Source organism: Dromiciops gliroides, chromosome 1 (genome assembly GCF_019393635.1).
Source record: "Dromiciops gliroides isolate mDroGli1 chromosome 1, mDroGli1.pri, whole genome shotgun sequence".
Taxonomy (NCBI): Eukaryota; Metazoa; Chordata; class Mammalia; order Microbiotheria; family Microbiotheriidae; genus Dromiciops; species Dromiciops gliroides.
This window is the reverse complement of record NC_057861.1, coordinates 568,282,230-568,299,494: the sequence shown is the minus strand read 5'-3', so window position 1 is coordinate 568,299,494 and position 17,265 is coordinate 568,282,230.

Below are 17,265 nucleotides of genomic sequence, written 5' to 3'. Positions count from 1 at the left end.
AAAGAGAAGGGGGCGGAGCCAAGATGGCAGAGAGGAAGCAGCAAGCTGCCTGAGCTCTCCTTCTGTTCCCTCAAAACGAACATTAAATCAAGCCTCTGGACGGATTCTGAAACTACAGAACCTGTAAAGAGACAGAGAGACACAGTCCTCCAACCAGAGATAATTTAGAAGACTTCAGGAAAAGGTCGGTCTGACTCGGGCAAAAGGGAGGCCCAGCGCAGGGCAGCAACCCAGCACCGAGGGGGTCGGGGCAAGTCAGCAGGAGCTGCGGGCCACAGCCGAACAACTGAGGCTCCCGGAACCTGGTTCAAAAATCTGGTGGCCAAGAAGGACAGTGGAAAAACTTACCTGCACTGGCCGAGAGGGCCACGAACTGCGGGATCAGACGCCGGGGTCTGGCGCCTGGCTGGCCGAGCACAATCATACAGGAAGTGCAGGGCGGGGCATCTCCACACACCATAAAGGCCTCAGAGTAAAAGCCCAGTCACACAGCACCTATACACCTGCACAAGAAGCCCAAAACAGGGACCCTGGTGCCCCCAGAGCAGACCTCAACTTAAAGAATAAATAAATAAGTTGCAATAATGAGTAAGAAGCAAAAAAGAGCCCTCTCCATTGAGAGCTTCTGTATCAATAGGGAAGAAGCCAACACAAACTCAGATGAGGACAATAGCCTCAAATTGTCTACATCTGAAGCCTCACAAGGGAAGGTGAATTGGTCGCAAGAACAAAAAGCCTTCCTGGAAGAGCTCAAAAAGGATTTTAAAAATCAATTGCAAGAGGTAGAAGAAAAAATGGGGAGAGAAATGAAAGCAAAACAAAAAAACTATGAAAAAAGAATCAGCAGCTTGGAAAAGGAAGCTGAAGAAAACAAAGCCTTAAAAAATTCATTTGGCCAAATGGAAAAAAAGCTGCATAATCTCACTGAAGAAAACAATACCTTAAAAAATTCACTTAGCCAAATGGAAAAAAAGGTACATAATCTCACTGAAGAAAACAATGCCTTAAAAATTAAAGTGGGACAGTTGGAAGAAAAGGAATCCATGAGACACCAAGAATCAGTCAAGCAGAATAAAAAAAATGAAAAAATAGAAGAAAATGTGAAATACCTCATTGGAAAGACAACTGATCTGGAAAACAGATCGAGGAGAGACAATTTGAGAATCATTGGACTGCCTGAAAGCCATGACCAGAAAAAGAATCTAGATACCATATTCCAGGAAATTATTAAGGAGAACTGCCCTGATATCATAGAATCAGAGGATAAAATCATCATTGAAAGAATCCATCGATCACCTCCTGAAAGAGACCCCAAAAGGAAAACTCCAAGGAATATTGTAGCCAAATTCCAGAATTATCAGGTGAAGGAGAAAATACTCCAAGCAGCCAGAAAGAAGCAATTTAAATATCATGGAGCCACAGTCAGGATTGCTCAGGACCTGGCAGCTTCAACATTAAAGGACCGCAAGGCTTGGAATATGATATTCCGGAAGGCAAAGGAGATTGGATTGCAGCCGAGAATCTATTACCCAGCAAAAATGTGCATTTTCTTTCAGGGGAAAAGATGGACATTTAATGGCATTGGGGACTTTCAATCTTTCCTGGTGAAAAGACCAGAACTGAATAGAAAATTTGATCTCAACATACAAGACTCAAGAGAAGTTTAAAAAGGTAAACAGAGGGGAAAAAAAAAAGTTACCCTATTAGGTTAAACTGTTTATATCCCTACACAGGAAGATAATACTCATAACTCTTAAGAACTGTAAATGTATTTGGGCAGAGAGAAGGACTTTATATAGAGGGTATAAATATAAATTGTCTTTAATGTGATGATACAAAAGAATTAAGGGGATAAAAAGGGAGTATATGGGGAGGAGAGGAAAGGGGAGGTGGAATGGGATGAATTATATCATATGAAGAGGTGGAAAAAAACCTATTACAATAGAGGGAAAGAAAGGAGGGGGGAACATGGTTTCAACCCTATTCTCATTAGATTTGACTCAAAGAGGGAATAACATATACGTTCATTGGGGTAAAGAAACAACTCATTCTTTAGGGAAACAAAAGGGGAAGGGAAAGGGGGGGGGGACTGATAGAAGGGAGGACAAAAGCAAGGGAGAAAAGGGTAAAGAAAAGAGAGGGGGGTGATAAAAAGGGAGGGCAGATTGGGGGAGGCAGGGGTAAGAAGTAAAACGTCGGTGAGGAGGAATAGGGTGAAAGAAGGGGGGAAAAGTACAAAGGGGGTAAATAGAATGGAGGGGAATAGACAGTCAGTAATAATAACTGTGAATGTGAATGGGATGAACTCTGCTATAAAACGGAAGCGAATTGTAGAGTGGATTAAAAACCAAAACCCTACAATATGCTGTTTACAAGAAACACATTTGAAGCAGAGAGATACACACAGAGTAAAGGTAAAAGGCTGGAGCAGAATATATTATGCCTCAGCTAAAGTAAAAAAGGCAGGGGTAGCAATCCTTATCTCAGACAAAGTGCAGGCAAAAATAGATCTCATTAAAAGAGATAAGGAAGGAAATTACATCTTACTTAAAGGTACTATAGATAATGAAGTAATATCAATATTGAATATGTATGCGCCAAGTGGTATAGCATCCAAGTTCTTAGAGAAGTTAAATGAGTTACAAGAGGAATTAGATAGTAATACTACACTAGTGGGGGATCTGAATCTCCCCCTCTCAGAATTAGATAAATCTAGCCAAAAAATAAATAAGAAAGAAGTGAAAGAGATGAATAGATTACTAGAAAAGTTAGACATGATAGATGTCTGGAGAAAATTGAATGGGGATAGAAAGGAATATACCTTTTTCTCAGCAGTACATGGCACATTTTCAAAAATTGACCATGTATTAGGGCACAAAAGCATCATAGTCAAATGTAGAAAGGCAGAAATAGTAAATGCATCCTTCTCAGATCATGATGCAATAAAAATTACATGTAAGAAAGAGCCAGGGAAAAGTAGAATGAAAATCAATTGGAAACTAAATAATTTCATTCTAAAGAATGAATGGGCCAAACAAGAAATCATAGAAACAATCAATAACTTTATCCAAGAGAATGACAATAATGAGACAACATACCAAAATCTATGGGATGCAGCCAAAGCAGTGCTTAGGGGAAAATTTATAGCTCTAAATGCTTACATGAATAAGAAAGAGAAAGAGGAGATTAATGAATTGGGCATGCAACTTAAAAAGCTAGAAAAGAACAAATTAGAAATCCCCAATTAGACACTAAATTAGAGATCCTGAAAATTAAAGGAGAAATCAATAAGATTGAAAGCAAAAAAACTATAGAATTAATCAATAAAACTAAGAGCTGGTTTTATGAAAAAACCAATAAAATAGATAAAATACTGGTTAATTTGATTAAAAAAAAGAAAGAAGAAAACCAAATTACCAGTATCAAAAATGAAAAGGGTGATGTTACCACCAGTGAAGTGAAAATTAAAGCAATAATTAGGAAATATTTTGCCCAACTGTATGCCAATAAATTTGACAATCTAAATGAAATGGATGAATATTTACAAAAATACAAACTGCCCAGGTTAACTGAAGAGGAAATAAAATCCTTAATAAACCCATATTAGAAAAAGAAATTGAACAAGCTATTAATGAACTCCCTAAGAAAAAATCCCCAGGGCCAGATGGGTTTACGGGTGAATTTTACCAAACATTTAAAGAAAAATTAATTCCAATATTATACAAATTATTTGGAAAAATAGGTGAAGAAGGAGTTCTACCAAATTCATTTTATGACACAAATATGGTGGTGATACCAAAACCAGGCAAAGCAAAAACAGAGAAAGAAAATTATAGACCAATTTCCCTAATGAATATTGATGCTAAAATCTTAAATAAGATATTAGCAAGGAGAATACAGCAAGTGATCACCAGGATAATACACTATGACCAGGTGGGATTTATACCAGGAATGCAGGGCTGGTTCAACATTAGAAAAACTATTAACATAATCAACCACATCAATAAGAAAACCAACCAAAATCATATGATTATCTCAATAAATGCAGAGAAAGCTTTTGACAAAGTACAACACCCATTCCTAATAAAAACACTAGAGAGTTTAGGAATAGGGGGAGCTTTCCTTAGAATAATAAGCAGTATCTACCTAAAGCCATCAGCAAGTATTATATGCAATGGAGATAAATTAGAGGCCTTCCCAATAAGATCAGGGGTGAAACAGGGATGTCCATTATCACCCCTATTATTTAATATTGTCCTAGAAATGTTAGCTTTAGCAATCAGAGAAGAGAAAGGAATTAAAGGAATTAGAATAGGCAAGGAGGAAACAAAACTATCACTCTTTGCAGATGATATGATTGGTATACTTAAGGAATCCTAGAGAATCAAGTCAAAAATTACTTGAAACAATGAACAACTTTAGCAAAGTAGCAGGATATAAAATAAATCCACATAAATCATCAGCATTTCTATACATGACCAACAAAGTCCAGCAGCAAGAGATAGAAAGAGAAATTCCATTTAAAGTAACGGTAGGTAATATAAAATACTTGGGAGTCTACTTGCCAAGACAAACCCAGGAACTCTATGAACACAACTACCAAACACTCTTCACACAAATCAAATCAGATCTAAATAATTGGAAAGATATCAATTGCTCATGGATAGGCAGAGCTAATATAGTAAAAATGACAATACTGCCTAAATTAATTTACTTATTCAGTGCCATACCAATCAGGCTACCTAAAAATTATTTTATACAGCTAGAAAAAATAATAACAAAATTCATCTGGAAAAACAAAAAATCAAGAATATCCAGGGAAATAATGAAAAAAAATTCACAGGAAGGTGGGTTAGCGGTACCAAACCTGGAGCTTTACTATAAAGTGGCAGTCATCAAAACTATCTGGTACTGGCTAAAAAATAGAGTGGTAGATCAATGGAATAGGCTAGGCTCAGGCAATGCAGTAGTAAATGACACTAGTAATGTAGTGTTTGATAAACCCTAAGACTCCAGCTTCTGGGATAGGAACTCAGTATTTGACAAAAACTGCTGGGAAAACTGGAAGATAGTATGGCAGAAATTAGGCTTAGACCAACATCTTACACCTTATACTAAAATAAGGTCAAAATGGATACATGATTTAGACATAAGAGGTGATACCATAGGTAAATTAGAAGAGAAAGGAATAGTGTACCTATCAGATCTTTGGAAAGGAGAACAGTTTTTGACCAAACATGAGATAGAGTATATTATAAAATGCAAAGTGGATGATTTTGATTATATTAAATTAAAAAATTTTTGTACAAACAGAAGCAATGCATCCAAAATTAGAAGGGAGGCAGAAAGCTGGGAAACAATTTTTGAGGCCAGTGCTTCTGATAAAGGCCTCATCTCTAAAATATATAGGGAATTAAATCAAATTTATAAGAATCCAAGTCATTCCCCAATTGAGAAATGGTCAAAGGATATGAACAGGCAGTTTTCTGATGAAGAAACCAAAGCTATCTATTCCCATATGAAAAAATGCTCTAAATCTCTAATGATTAGAGAGATGCAAATTAAAACAACTCTGAGGTACCACCTGACACCTGTCAGATTGGCTAAAATGACAAAAAAGGAAGATAATAAATGTTGGAGAGGCTGTGGGAAAATTGGAACACTAATGCATTGTTGGTGGAGCTGTGAGCTGATCCAACCATTCTGGAGAGCAATTTGGAATTATGCCCAAAGGGTGATAAAGCTGTGCATACCCTTTGACCCAGCAATCCCACTTTTAGGTCTTTTGCCCAAAGAAATCATGGAAGGGGGAAAGGGACCCACATGTACAAAAATATTTATAGTTGCTCTTTACGTGGTAGCAAGGAATTGGAAGTTGAGGGGGTGCCCATCAATTGGGGAATGGCTGGATAAGTTGTGGTATATGAATACAATGGAATACTATTGTGCTGTAAGAAATGATGAGCAGGAAGGGTTCAGAGAAACCTGGAGGGTCTTACGTGAGCTGATGATGAGTGAGATGAGCAGAACCAGAAGAACATTGTACACAGTATCATCAACATTGAGTGTTGACCTACTGTGATGGACTATATTCTTCTCACCAATGCAATGGTACAGAAGAGTTCCAGGGAACTTATGATAGAAGAGGATCTCCAAATCCAAGAAAAAAAAAGAAAGAAAGAACTGTGGAGTATAGATGCTGATTGAACCATATTATTTCTTTTGTTTTGGGTGCTGTTGTTTTTTTTTTCTATTTTGAGTTTTTGCATCACTGCTCTGATTCTTTCTCTTGTAACAGGATTAATGCAAAAATAGGATTAATATTATTATGTGTATATATATGTGTGTGTATATATATATATCTATATGTATATGTATAGAGATATATAGATATAACCTATATCAGATTACCTGCTGTCTAGGGGAGGGGGGGAGGGAGGGGAGGGAGGGAGAAAAATCTGAAATTGTAAAGCATGTATAAACAAAAGTTGAGAACTATCTTTACATGTAACGGAAAAAATAAAATATCTCATAAAAAAAAAAAGGAAAGAGAAACCAAAAAGAATTTAATAATGTTAAATTGTTGATGTTCCTACATGGGAAATGATACTTCTAACTCCTAAAACTTTCTCATTATTAGGGCAGTTAAGGGTTTACAGAGGGCGAGGTCCTGAGTGTGAGTTGAATATGATGGGACATCAAAAATAAAACTGAGGGGTGAGAAAGAGGAATCCATTGGCAGAAAGGGAAAGGGAGAGGTAGAATGGGACAAATTATCTCACCTAAAAGATTTGCGAAAAATTTTTACAGTGGAGGAAAAAATGGAGGTGGAATTGAATGTTTGAACTTCACTCTCATCAGAACTGGCTGAAAGAAGGATTAACACATTCGGTTGGGCATAGAAATCTACCTCACCCTACAAGAAAGTAGGATGGGAAGGGGGAAAGAGGAGAGGGGGTGGTATTGAGAGAAGGAAGGGTGGGTTGAGAGGCAGTTATCAGGAGTAAAAGACTTTTGGGGGTGGACAGTTAAAAGGAGAGAAAGAGTAAGATAAACACAGGATAGGAACTAGATGGAGGGAAGTACACAGCAATTATACCTGTAAAAAATTCATAATAAGTTTCTATAACAAAGGCCGCACTTCTCAAATATATAGATAACTTTGTCACATTTATTGTTTTGTTTGTTTTGTTTTTATGGGCAATAAGGGTTAAGTGACTTGCCCAGGGTCACACAGCTAGTAAGTGTCAAGTGTCTGAGGCCAGATTTGAACTCAGGTCCTCCTGAATCCAGGGTTGGTGCTTTATCCACTGTGCCACCTAGCTGCCACCACTTTGTTAAATTTATAAAAATAAGATGCATTTTCCAATTTATAACTGGTTAAAGCATATAAGCAAGAAATTTTCATATGAAGTAATCAAAGATTTTTATAGTCATAAAAATAAATTGCTATTAATTAGAGAAATGCATACAAAAACAATTCTGAGTCAACATCCCATGTCTATCAATTTGGCTAATATGATAGAAAAAGAAAATGACAAATTTTGGAGGGTATGTTGGAGAATTAAGACACTAATGAACTGTTGTTGGAGTTGTGGATTGATTCAACCATTATGGAAAGCAATTTCAATTCTATGCTCAAAAGGCTATAAAACCATGCAGACCTTCTGACCCAACAATATTACTACTAAGTCTGTATCTTAAAATGATAAAACAAGGAAAAGGATGTATATGTACAAAATATGTATAGCAGCTTTTAGTGGTGGCAAAGAATTGGAGCTTGGAGGGAATGACCATCAATTTGAAAATGGTTGAACAATAGATGATTATGATGGAATACTATTGTGCTATAAAAATGATGAGCAGGATGTTCTCAGAAAAAAACCTGGAAAGACTTACATGAACTGATGCAAAGTGAAATGATCAGAATCAGGAGAACATGGTACATAGTAGCAGCAATATTATATGATGATCAACTATGAACAACTTAGCTATTCTTAGTAATTAAATGATCCAAAATAATTCAAAAGGAGTTATGATGAAAAGTGTTATCCACCTCCAGAGAAAGAACTGATGGAATCAGTATAATTACCAAAAAAACCCCTTTCTTTTTCCTTCTTTTTTTTTTTGGAGGGGAGTAGGTGTTTTCTTTTGCAACATGGCTAATATGGAAATGTTTTCATGACTGTACATATGTTAAATTATTTAATTTAATATTATATTATTATATTATTATTTTATATTATATTATTATATTATATTAAATTGCTTGCCATCTCAATGGATAGAGGAAGGGAGGAAAGAAATTTAGTACTCAAACTTTTTTTTAAATATTAGAATTGTTTTAACATGTTATTGGGTAAAATATTAAATAAACGTTAAAACTGGGAAATAAATTCTCATTTTAAGAAACTATATTATATAAAAATTGTCAGCTCTACAACTCCAATTCCCCCAAGAAATCTTCCCTTATATACTCAGCTCTAAGTGATCTTCTTTTTGTATCTTAAATTTTTCAAAACTTATATAAATGTAGCATAACATTTATTTTATTGTAGCATGTATTATAAACATTTCCCTGCCAAGTATGTTACTAAAGTAAGTATATGACTCTTATTATTTCTCTTTTAAAAAATATTTTATTTTCTTCTAAGTATCTGGAAAACAACCATTTACATTATTTTTTTAGTTAAATTTTAAGAAAGCAAACAAACAAACAAAGAAAACAAAAAGAGGGGACAGCGAGGTGGCACAGTGGATAAAGTACCAGCCCTGGATTCAGGGGCACCTGAGTTCAAATCCAGCCTCAGACACTTGACATTAACTAGCTGTGTGAACCTGGCCAAATCACTTAACCCTCATTGCCATACCAGAAAAAACAGACAAAAATTAAGTTTTAACTTCATTTAATCCCTTCTTTCCCTTAAATCTTATTGAAAATCAAGCAATATATCATATTATATTGCTTATATATAATATACATATAATATATCCATGTTTAGCTATACAAAATATTTTTCCTTTTTAAGCATTTCACAAAGAAAACACACCAGAACAACAAAACAGAAAAAATAAAGGAAGTTTAAAAAGTATGCTTCAATCTGCATTCAGACTCCATCAGTTCTTTCTTAGGAGGTAGATATTACTTTTCAGCACAAGTCCTTAGAAATTTTATGAGATCATTGTATTGTTGAGAATAGCTAGTCATTCACAGTTGATCATCATACACTATTGCTGCTACTGTGTACAATATTCTCCTGGTTCTGTTCAATTCACTTTGTGTCAGTTGATATAAATCTTTCCAGGTTTTTGTGAGATAATCCCACCCATAATTTTTTATACCACAATAATATTCAATCAAAATCATATACCACAATTTTTTCATCCATTCTCCAGTTGATGGGTATCTCCTCAATTTCAAACTATTTGCCATTGTATAAAAGAGCTCCTAGAACATTTTTGTATATATAGGTCCCTTTTATTTTCCTTTTTGATATATTTGACATGTAGTCCTAGTAATAGTATTGCTGGGTAAAGGGGTATGCAAAGTCTTATAACCCTCTGGTCATAGTTCCAAGTTGCTCTCCAAATGATTGGATCATTTTTTTTCCTGTCATATTAGCCAATCTAAGAGGTGTGAGTGCTACATCAAAGTTGTTTTGATATGCATTTCTCTAATTAATAGGGATTAATTTTCTCATGTGACTATGCATAGCTTTGATTTCTTCATCTGAAAACTGCCTATTTGTGTCCTTTGACCATTTGTCAATTGAGAAATGACTTGTATTCTTCTAAATTTGAATCTGTTCTCTCTATATTTGAAAAATGAGGCCTTTATCAGAGAAAAATGATGTAAAAATATGTACCTTCCCTCCCCCCAGACTGAGGAGCCAAGATTTAGGAGAGAAGTTAGGGAGTTACCTGAGCTTTCCCCAGGTTCTGTCAGAAGCAATGTTCAAGCAAGCCTTTAGACTGATTCTGGAGCTACAGAAATTACAAATAGAGTAAATAATTTTCCAGCTGAAGGTAACTGAGAAATACTTCAGGAAAAGTCTGTCTCTTTGGGGAAAAAGGGGAATGTGGCCTAGTAGAGAGAGTGTGGGCAAGCCAGTGGGAGGCTCTTAGCCACAGCAGAGATAAATAACTGAGGTCTCTTGTTCCTGGCTCAGCAGGTTAGTGGCACAGCAAGTCCGCTGAGAGGTATCTAGCCCCAGTAGAGAAGGCAAACTGATCCTGGGAACCTCTGAACAACAGGTGTAACTAGGGTGGGCCACCCCTAGCAGCCACCGGAAATGAAGACCCTAGTTCAGAATGACAGGACCCTGGCCGCCAGAATAAGTAGCTTGAACTTGATTTTAAAAGTTATGAAATAGGCTAAACTGAGTAAAGAACAAAAAATGTCCTGACCATAGAGAACTACCATAATGATCAGGTACACCAAAACACTAATTCTGAAGTAGACAACACTGTCAAAATGTATAAATACAAATCCTCACAAGGGAAGATGAATTGGTCAAAAGACCAAAAAGTCTTCTTGGAAGAGTTCAAAAATGATTTTAAAAATTAAATAAAAGAAGGGCAGCTAGGTGGTGCAGTGGATAGAGCACCAGCCCTGGATTCAGGAGGACCTGAGTTCAAATCCGACCTCAGACCCTTGACACTTACTAGCTGTGTGACTCTGGGCAAGTCACTTTACCCCAATGGCCTCACCAAAAAAAAAAAAAAAATTAAATAAGAGAAATGTAAAAAAAATGGGAAAATAAATGAGGTATGCAAGAGAGAATCAGACACTTGGAAATGGAAGGACAAAAATTGACAGAAGAAAACAATTATTTAAAAAATACAATTGTCCAAGTGGGGGAAAAATCCACTGAAGAAAACAACTCTTTAAAAAGTAGAATCAGGGAGGTGGAGCCAAGATGGTGGAGGAAAGGCAGTGACTTGCCTGAGCTCTTCCCAAGACTCCTCCAAATACCTCCAAATAAGACAATTCTTAAAGCAGCAGAACCCACAAAAAGACAGGGTGAAATCATTTTCTAGTCTAAGACAACTTAGAAGGTCAGCCAGAAAGGTCTGTTGTACTAGGGTAAGAGTGGAGCACAGCCCATCATGGGCCATGTCAGCCCAAATATTGTCCCAGTGCAGACTCAGCTCCAGCCCCAGCAAATCAGGAGCAGGCCTTGGGAACCTCTGAATTAGCAGCAGCAGCAGCAGCAGCAGCAACTGCTTCTGGAACTCACTCCATAGAAGGTAAGGGGGTCAGACGATTGGCCAGAAGGAGACTACAGGGATCTTTTTTGCTAGTACTGAAGCAGGACTCTGTTGTTTTGCCCATATTTGTATCCAGGTCACAGTCTTGGGTGGTGTGGTGGTTCTAGTTGGAGGAGGAGCACAATCACAGAAGACCTTGCATCCACAGTGCAGTGAGATTCTGTTTAAAGTTCCAGGGCAAAAAAGCAGCCCTGTGGTGGCTTGCAAACCAGAGTATAGGTAAACATACCTCTCTTTAAATCATACCTCCTTGGAAGAACTAAAAACTTACAAATTCCCAGAAGTATCTCTGAAAACAACTGCACAAAGCCCCTGAAGCTTGGGACAGTGTGCCCTCCACCTTGAAAACAGTGCTTCACTTTAATGAAGAGTTAAAAGTCAAGAAATTGGTTGGTAAAATGATCAAACAGAAAAAAAAATGCTGACCCCGGAAAGTTTCTAATGGTGACAAGGATGATCAAAATACACCCTCAGAAGGTAACAAAGTCAAAGCTCCTACATCCAAAGCTTCCAAGAAAAATATGAATTGGTCTTAGGCCAAAGAAGGGCTCAAAAAGGACTGTGAAAATAAAGATAAGTAGAGGAAAAATGGAAAGGGAAATGAGAATGATGAAAGAAAATCATTTTTAAAAACTCACCAGCTTTGTAAAGGAGACATAAAAATACTGAAGAAAACAACACCTTAAAGAAAAGACTAGACCAAATGGTAAAAGAGGTAAAAAAGCCAATGAGGAAAAGAATGCTTTGAAAAGATGAATTGGCCAAATGGAATATTAGGTACAAAAATTTTCTGAAGAAAATAACTCTTTAAAAATTAGGATTGAGTAAATGGAAACTGACTTTATGAGAAATCAAGAAGCAATACAGCAAAAAAGTAGGATTGATCAAGTGGAAAGGGAGATACAAAAGGTAACTGAAGAAAATAATTGCTTAATAATTAGAATAGGGCAAGTGGAAGTTAATGACTTTATGAAAATCAAGAATCAGTCAAACAAAATCAAAAGCATGAAAAAAAAGAATAGGAAAAGTGTATCATTGGAAAAATCCATGGCACCTAGAAAACAGATACAGGAGGGATAATTTTAGAATTCTTGGATTACCTAAAAGGTACAATTGAAAATAGAGCCTGTACAGCATCTTTCAAGAAATTGTGGAAGAGGATAAAATGTAAATAGAAAGAATCAATCAAACACCACCTGAAAGAGATCCCCAAATAAAATCTCTAAGGAATATTGTAGTCAAATTCCAGCATTATCAGGTGAAGGAGAAATATTCAAGGAACCAGAAGGAAGCAATTTAAATATCAAGGAGACACAGTCAGGATTACACAAGACTTACCATCTTTAACATTAAAGGATCATAGGGTTTGAAATATGATATTCTGGAAGGGAGAAGGGCTTAGATTCCAAACAAGAATCAACTACCTAGCAAAATTCAGAATAAACTTTTAGGTGAAAAGGTGGATATTCAATGAAATAGGGGACTTTCAAATTTTACTGATGAAAAGACCAGAGCTGAGTAGAAAATTTGATCTTCAAATACAAGACAGAAGAGAAGCATAAAAAGATAAATAGGAAAAAAACCCTATTTTTCAATAAGATTAAAATAAACATCCCTACATGGGAAGGTGGTACTTTTTAGTCTTGAGAACTATATCTCTATTAGGGCATAGAAGGATGGTGTGGGTATAAGTTGATATTTTTTTTTGTGGGGCAATGGGGGTTAAGTGACTTGCCCAGGGTCACACAGCTAGCAAGTGTCAAGTGTCTGAGGCTGGATTTGAACTCAGGTACTCCTGAATCCAAGGCCAATGCTCTATCCACTGCACCACCTAGCTGCCCCATAAGTTGATTTTGATGTAATGATATACAAAATAATGAATTGTACTGGGAGAAGAGAAAAGGTAGAGCATAGGGTAAATTGCATCATATGAAGAAGTATAAAATAGTTATTAGAGAAAAGGGAAGGAAGGGAGGGAGTGAGCAAGTAAGTGAACCTTTCTATCATCAAGTTTGGCTCAAAGAGGGAATGATATACTCACTTAGTTGGGTATAGAAATTTATTGTAGGAGGGGAAAGGGTAAAAAATGGGGGGGGATGATAGTAGGGAGGGTACATTTATAGATGCAGTGATTAGAAGCAAAACACTGGTGTGAAGGCAAAAAGAAAAATATAAATATCATAACTGTATGTAAATAGGATGAACTCTCTCACAGAATGGAAGCAGATAGCAAAGTAGATTAAAAACCAGAATCCTAAAATATGTTAAGAAGAAACACATTTGAAGCAAACATATACAGAGAGTAAAGGTAAAAGACTGGAACAGATTATATTATGCTTCAGCAGAAGTAAAAACAAAACAAAACAAAGTAGGGGTAGCATCCTTTATCTCAGACAAAGCAAAAGCAAAACCAGATCTAATTAAAAGAGATAATGAAAGAAAGTCCATCTTGCTAAAAGGTACCATAGACAGTGAAGTAATAGCAATACTAAATATATGGGCACCAAGTGCTATAGCATTCAAATTCTTAGAGAAGTTAAGTGAGTTATAGTAAGTAACAAACAGGAAAAATATACTAGTGGGGATACTCTCCCTCCCCTTTTCACTAGATAAATCTAACCACAAAATAAATAAGAAAGAAGTTACGGAGGTGAATAGGATTTTAGAAAAGTTAAATATGATAGACTTCTAGAGAAAATTAAAAAGGAGAGCAGTATATCACACTTACACAAAAATTGACTATGTATTAAGACATTAAAAACTCATGATTAAATGCCAAAAGGCAGAGAAAGTAAGTGTGTCCTTTTCAGAGAATGATGCAGTAAAAATTCCATGTAATAAATGACCATGGAAAGATAGACAAAGCAATAATTGAAAACTAAACAATCTCATTCTAAAAGAATGAATGGGTCAAACAAAAAAATCATAGAAATGAATAATGTAATCAAATAGAATATCAATAATGAGACAACATGCCAAAATTTTGGGGGTGCAGTCAAAGCATTTCTTAGGGGAAATGTTACATCTCTAAATGCTTACATGAATAAAATAAAGACGAGATCAATGAATTGGCCATATAAATAGAAAGCTAGAAAAAATAACAAATTAGAAATCCCCAATAAAAAACCAAATTAGAAATTCTGAAAATCAAAGGATAGATTAATAAAATTGAAAGTAAGAAAACAATTGAATTAATAAACAAAATGAAAAGATGGATTTATGAAAAAACAATGAAATAGATAAACCTTTGTTTGATTTAAAAAAAAAAAACAAATTATCAGCATAAAAAATGAAAAAGGTGAATTCACCACAAATGGAGAGGAAATTAAAGCAACCATTAGGAACTATTTTCCCCATAAATCTGACAATCTAAATGAAATGGAAAAATATTTACAAAATATAAATTGGTCAGATTAACAGAAGAGAATATAATATATTCAATAACCCCATTTTAGAAAAACAAATTGAAAAAGCCAGCAATGAACTTCTTAAGAAAATAATTCCAGGGCTAGATGAATTTACATGCAAATTCTACCAAATATGTAAAGAACAATTAATTCTAATATTATATAAACTATTTGGGAAAATAGGTAAAGAAGGAATCCTACCAAAATCCTTTCATGACACAAATACAGTGTTGATACTGAAACCAGGAAGAGACAAAACAGAGAAAGAGTATTATAGACCCCTTTCCCTAATGAATATTGAAGCAAAAATTTTAATTAAAATATTAGTTAAGAGATTACAGCAATTCATCACCAGGATAATACACTATGACCAGATGGGATTTATACCAGGAATGGATTACTACTTCAATACTATAAAAAGTATTGACATAATTGACTACATCAATAAGAAACTAAAATAAATTATATGATTATCTCAACAGATGCAGAAAAAGTTTCTTTTTTTTTTTTTTTGTGAGGCAATTGGGGTTAAGTGACTTGCCCAGGGTCACACAGCTAGTAAGTGTTAAGTGTCTGAGGCCGGATTTGAACTCAGGTACTCCTGACTCCAGGGCCGGTGCTTATCCACTGAGCCACCTAGCTGCCCCCAGAAAAAGTTTCTTATAAAATGCAATAACCATTACTATTAAAAATAATAGAGACCATGGAAATAAATGGAGTTTTCCTTAAAATGATGAGCAGTAGCTATCTAAAACCTTCAGCAAGCATTATATTTAATGGGGATAAGTTAGAAGCATTCCCCAAAAATATCATGGGTGAAACAATGATGTCCATTATCAAGATTATAGACAAGGTATATTGACAGATGCAGTGATTAGAAGCAAAATACTAGTGTGAAGGGAAAGGGTGAATAAAAAGAGAAAAATATAAACTGGGTAAAGTAGGATGGAGGGAAATACAGATATCATAACTGTGAATGCAAAGACTTTATGACCAAAGATGAGATAGATAACATTGTTAAATACAGAGTGGATCATTTTGACTACATTAAATTAAAAAGGTTTGTGCAAACAAGATCAGAAGGAAAGCAGAATGCTGGCAAACATTTTTTTTTTTCTGATAAAGGCTTCATTTCTCAAATATATTGAGAACTGAATCAAATTTATAAGAATGCAAATCATACATAAATTGAAAAATAATACAAATCTATTAATAAGCATTTTTCAGATGAAAAAATTACAACTATATAGTTATTTGAAAAAAAGGTGTTCTCAATCACTACTGATTAGAGAAATGCACATTCAAACAACTCTGATGTGCCACCTCACACCTATCCAATTGGATAATATGACAAAAAAGGAAAATGATAAATGTTGTAGAACATGTGGGAAACTCAGAAAACTAAGACATAGTGGAGTTGTGAACTGATTCAACCATTGTGAAGAGCAACTTGAAACTATGCCCAAAGGACTATAAAACTGTACATACTCTTTGGCCCAGCAATACCATTACTAGGTTTGTATCCCAAAGAGATCATAAAAAGGAAAAAGGATGCACATGTACATAAAATATTTATAGCTGTTCTTTTTGCATTGGTAAAGATTTGGAAATCAAGGGGTTGCCCATCAATTGAGGAATGGCTGAACAAGTTTCATTACATGAATGTAATGGAATATTATTGTGGTGCAAGAAATTATGAGCAAGCAGATTTCAGAAAAACCTGGAAAGGAACTGACACTAAGTGAAATAGACAGAACCAAGAGCACATTGTACACAGTAACAGCAACATTGTGTGATGATCAACTGTGATAGACTTAGGTCTTCTTAGCAGTACAATGATCCAAGACAATTCCAAAAGATTCATGATGGAAAATGCTCTCCACATCCAGAAAAAGAGCTATGGGATCTGAATGCACATTGAAGCACACTATTTTCATCTTTGTTGTGGTGGTGGTATTGGTGGTGGTGGTTGTTATTGTTTTGTTATTATTGTTTCTTTTTTCTTGTGCTTTTTTCCCCCTTTTGTGCTTATTCTCACAACACAACTAATGTAGAAATATGATTAACATGATAATAATGTTTAACCTATATCTGATTGCTTTCTAGATTTGGGCAACAGGAGGGCAGGGAATAAGTCCCACAATTCGGAATTCAAAATCTTAAAAAATAAATATTGAAAACTGTCTTTATGTGTAATTGAAAAAAAAACTATTGAGAAAGAAAAGAAAGATACAGTACTATGGTCAATAGGACCTCATATTCCAATGTATTCCTTTTTTTAAAAAAAAATTCTTCACTCTCTCCTACTACCTATAGCTTTAGCTAATTAAGCTCCACTTCTGGACAGATCCCCTCCTCATCCTTTGGGAATTCTCTTACCCTCAGACAAAGGAAAAATTATGTGTACTTGATTCCATAACTCAGCCTCAAACCCTCTTTGCTGCTGATCTGACTTTAATATGTCATTCTTATTCTGGGAATTTGATTCTTGGTTAATACCCGGTTCTATGATGACTTACTTCTTCCATCTCTAATGGAAAATTTCATCTTGTTCCTGAATTTCCATTCTTATGACTGTATCCCAGTG